This window comes from Montipora capricornis, chromosome 1 (genome assembly GCF_036669925.1).
Source record: "Montipora capricornis isolate CH-2021 chromosome 1, ASM3666992v2, whole genome shotgun sequence".
NCBI classification, from domain to species: Eukaryota; Metazoa; Cnidaria; class Anthozoa; order Scleractinia; family Acroporidae; genus Montipora; species Montipora capricornis.
The window spans coordinates 53,149,535-53,154,534 of NC_090883.1; the positions used below are offsets into that span (position 1 = coordinate 53,149,535).

Consider the following 5,000-nt stretch of genomic DNA (forward strand, 5'->3'; position numbering starts at 1 on the left):
ATCGCATGCGGCTGAAAAAGGTTTCTCTGATTTACAAATTCGCACTCTTGGCCACTGGCCGCCAAGAGCGTTTGCTTGCGAATTAAGTTCGTAGTTAGTAGTTCTATTCTTTAATGCCATCATTTATACACCTTCACAGTAGGTCACGCATGGGCTGCTACGTGCCCTGTAAAATTACCGCGGGTCGCTTTCATTGACCCCTTGGTAGTTCAAGCATGGGCTGCCACCGGCGAGTCAGTACATTTAGGCCCTGGTTACAACGAAGGTTTACCCTAGCACTCACACATTTCTCCTTTTTTTCATCGACGTGATTACAAGGCAGCTAGGGTAACCCTAGCTGCGTTTGCGAGGGCTGGTGGTTACCAAGCACACAAAAATGTCCCGCGTAGTAGGGTAACCTACCTGTGAAATTTTGTTTGTAAACCCGAGCTATCTTGACCCTCCTGCTAGGGTTACCCTACCTGCTAGTAAACAGAACCTTAATCTTTCTCTTCCGCAGTGACATTTCAACGGTACATTTGTTTTCTCTGCCGTTACAATTTTCCCTCCTAGTTGGCAATGTTACAGTTTAGTCATGGGATGCTATTTATGTGCCATTTAATTGTACTTTTCCGTTTTCTCTTTTCTCCTGTAATTTTAGAATTTTAGAATCCGAGTTTGTTTATACACTCTCGCTTGCGGCTGTAGTTCAAGCATGGGCTGCTCCGGCCGTGGGCACATTAGCTGTTCGCGTTGACAAGTATCGTCGTGCTCTTCGTGTGATCTTGTGGGGCTGCCACATTTCTGTGGCCTTGGCGCTTTTGTCGCCCCACCTTTGCTGAACATGGCTTTAATTTACTGCGGCTTTTATATATTTCGTTGATGATATAATAAATAGCCACGTTGGTGGCCGAATAACGCCAACACGTTTGTAGTTGTCTATTTTGAGATAAACTTAGTGCGACCACTTGCAAAGTGCACGGCTTTCTCTGTTTAGCAATATATTTTATGATCATGGCCGGGGATAAGTGTCGACATTTATTACTTCTTGGAATATATATACATTGCAAGGAATCACAAACAGCGAATTCACCATGGGATCAATATAACTGAATTCTGTTTACACATTAGAGAGTTTAAGCAAAGACGTCGACTACGGCAACGAAAACGTCAATCTAATTAAAAATATAGCCGGCACTCAACACATGGCAAGGCAAGTCTTCAGCGAACATTAGAATAGAATATTCATCTCTATCCCAATCAGTAAAAAAGCCTTTGTTTGTAATTTAATTTTCTCACTGATAATAAAACTTTTTTTGTGAATTCGAAAGCAAGTTTGCGCGCGACATTTAGATTTTTGGTCTAGAAAAGTAACTGTACAGGTCAGAGAGGTCAGCTTATAGTTAATTTACATAAAGAATAAGAGCATTTCATCTAATGCTACTACAACTGTGTATTGCATTGCGCACGCCGACGAATGCTTTTATTATTTTACTTCACTCGGTACCGCTTATCGCTAACCGCTCGCATTATATACGAAGTAACGCGCACGAAGCGAATTAAACTATCTCGCCTTGTTGTTTCCATTGCCAACTGCTTGGGTATCAAATAAATATAAATATAGGTTCCTTGCGTATTTAAGGTCTAGTTAAAAGTTCAAACAACCTTGTACTACGCGTGTAATTTAACTGTCTTTCCCTCTTGAATTTACTACAAATGCATCTCCAAGCTTCATATATAAATAGCAAGGTAGCCTGCATTTTTTCTGATCAAAGTCCATTTAATTTCACAAAATATTTCCCCTCGAAGATATTCAAAACATTCGTTATTTCCCAGACTTAATTTTATTTAAATTTTCTCGAGCAATACTTCCCCATTTATGGAAGTAGACGCTCCAATAGCCCTTATTCACGATAGCCGCCATGTTGGTTTTCAAATTGTCATGCAAATTAGCCATGTGTTATGCTGGAGAGCAAACATTAGAATAAAGGCAAACTGCGGAAAATCGGCTCGTCGAAATATTGAATTAACATTGCTAAAAGTACATTTTAGAATTTAGAATTAAGTACCTTTTACAATAATTTTATGTCTTTTGATTGTCTCAGACATTTTGACTTTCTACTTCGTTATCTGCTCATTTTTCACTACAAAAATATCGAAGTAACTTGTGTAAGCATTCGATTTTACTACTTAGGTGATAAACATTCAATGATTTGAAACAAATCATCTGAGATTTTCATTATAACCTCTCGAATTTGTGTTGTTTGCCCCCTCAGAAGTGTTTAGCTAATTTGCATGATAAAGGCAAATCCAACATGGCGGCTATCGTGAATAACGTCTATTCCCAGGCGCGCAATGCACTCGTACAACAAGACGCCTACAAGGGCGTATCCGTGGAATGCGCAAACAGTTAAAACAAATTATCCAGTTACAGTGAACATCAAGTCCAGGTAAACGGCGGAAAATGGGGAGAGATTACCAGAAAGATAAATCTGTAATATAACTTGAAACTGTTTATTGTAAAAACTCATTATTGATGTTACTAAATTTGCAAATGCAAACAACGAAGCCCTATTAGCAGGTAATCAGGATACGGGATTTTTTATTTATTTATTTTTTAGAAGGAGACTTTATTCAAATCCTACAGTTTCACTTGCTTCCTTAACTCCGTTGATCCAAAAAATTACAAGATCAGCCTTAAATCATCCGAAAACCTTATTGCAAATCACAGTTCAAGAATTTATCATCCTTGGCCAGTTGTTCAAAAGCCGAGTTTTAAAACGAGTTTCATTCTCTACTCCCAAATGTTGCTCAAGGCTGATATTCGGTAAAACGTTGCATTAGAAGAAGTCAATCTTGAAAAACAAAAATCAGCAAAGGAAACTGTCACCAAAAAGTTGAAAACATGAAACAAAAGTTTATGCTAATCCTGGATTAAGCTAATCCGCTTTCGAACAACCGGGCCCTGCATTCGAAGCCGGGTTCCGTAATTCTAGTTTAGTTCAATGCAAACTGTTTAAATCTGCCGTGGCGAAGACAAGAAGACAACATCTGTACTTTATTTGTCTCAATGCTCAAAAACCTAAAATTCCGTAATTGCGTGTTCTATAGTCCAGTCCAAAGTTCTGATTTTACAATTCTATAATCTTGATTTTAGTATTAGAGTAACTTTGTACCAAACGTTCCACAATAACTTGAAATCTCGTGAAGAAAAAGGCTTGAATCCAGTAGTCCAGTCTGGGTTGAGATCTCCAGAACCTCAGCAAAACCTGCAAGTAGTAAATAGTTCTCAGAAACTACAAAAGTTCGTCATGATTCTACACTCGAGTTCAACAAAACACTATCAAAAACGAAACCAAAAAACCCTATTGATCGCTTCAGACAAAGAGCCGAAACTATTGTGTGCCTGCCCCTTACGGTACTGAAAAAAATACCATACGTAGTACAATGGTACGTACTTGACCGTAGCCCTTGGCCGAGAAACTAATCTTAGCCAAAAGGCCGAGAAGCGATGAGGATACGGAATATTTTTGGTAAAAAAAAAAAAAGTTGGGATACGGGATTTTTGGCTGTGGGAGGGGGGAGGGGGGGAAGGGGGGGAAGGGGGGATTGAGGTGGTAGGGGATATTTTTTAAAGTAGGAACGCATTGCGTATAACTGGACAGTGTTTTTTTTTCCATAACTGTCAACTGAGCTGCGTTTTGTTTTTTTTTGTTTTTTTCAGGATATTCAAGCTGTCCTTGCGTAATATGTAGCTCAAATAGTACACGATATTGTTTGGTATCGTCAGCCAACCAAGTACTCCAGCAGGTGTCAGATCTTGGGTGCTGAAATTTTCACTCTCTTGATGCTCTCCTGTCGGAGATTGATCTGGAACATCTAATTCTTCTTCGACATTCGAAGCGACAGCTTCTGTGTAGCCCGTTATTTGATCATCCTCAAGACTAAGAAGAAGACTAAGAAGACTAAGAACCAAGTCTTGGAAGTAATCCACGATGTGCTCTTCATTGTGTCGATGTGAGGAACCTTGTGGAGAAAATTCAAGTGCCATCAAGGAAAATAGATAGTTGGCATCCACCTTTTGTTGCTGCCCCATACCAAACAGACTTCGAGTAAATTCAGGATATCTGGACATGACGTCAGACAACCCATAAAGTTGCAACCCCTATTTGAATTGCTTTGAGGCAGAGGGCCCTCCTGCTCAATATACTGACAACAATTTAGGCAGTTATGGAGTCCAAGTGCACTTCATCGATAACCCCAGTGTATCCATAGTCAATGATACTCTCCTGTTGATCTAGAACATTGATTTGTATCTGTTGAAGTAGCCCTCGTTCAGTTGACGTAGATGCTGTTCAGGACTGACACAGGTAAAGTCAATGTCACCCCCCAGAATCAAAGTGCCATAGACACATTTTGCTAAAAAGCATGGTGGTGGCCCTCTTTGGGTTAAGCTTGTCGCCACCACTACCCCGCACGCTTAGAAATTTCCATTTTGGATGTCATTGGTTGAGTGTACTGGGCTGCCATTGGAAAAGAGCTTTGTGGCAATATCTTGAACTGTGGAGGTAAGGAACTCTCTAGCCAATGCACCCGAATCGATCCCATCTTCTCCTAGGAACTTTACCCTAAGTTCATCTTCGGGAGAGACCTTGCGTGCTTCTCTGCGCCAGAGGTTGAGAACTCTAATAGCGCACCTCTTCTAAGTACAATGTACAATGACTCTTTCCTTCTAGTGCTTTAACTATGCCAGCTTCATCATTAATTGCTGACTGATCATCGATACCCTCGTACAATTGGCTGAGTTCAAGGTCAGATACAGATATCTCTCGGCTGAACTCTTCTTGTAGGGACAACGCAACTTGTTCATCGCTCTTGATTTGGATCACTTCGTCGTCAGTATCACTGGAGGCTGGAGGCAAGGTCATTGACAAGTGACCCAGAAAATGACCCAGCCAACCCAACAGGTGAAATACCAGATGGCCCGGGCATTCCAACAGTTTGAATTCTGGTTGGGCCGA

The 5,000-nt window shown here is 40.6% G+C and overlaps 1 protein-coding gene and 1 pseudogene across 1 annotated transcript in view; both read right to left on the reverse strand.

The window, feature by feature from the left end:
* The window catches only part of LOC138050135 (uncharacterized), a 347,595-nt gene that overhangs the window by 21,557 nt on the left and 321,038 nt on the right, over positions 1 to 5,000 (reverse strand). The window lies entirely within an intron of this gene.
* Positions 3,665 to 5,000, reverse strand: part of LOC138049687 (uncharacterized) — a 9,000-nt pseudogene continuing 7,664 nt past the window's right edge.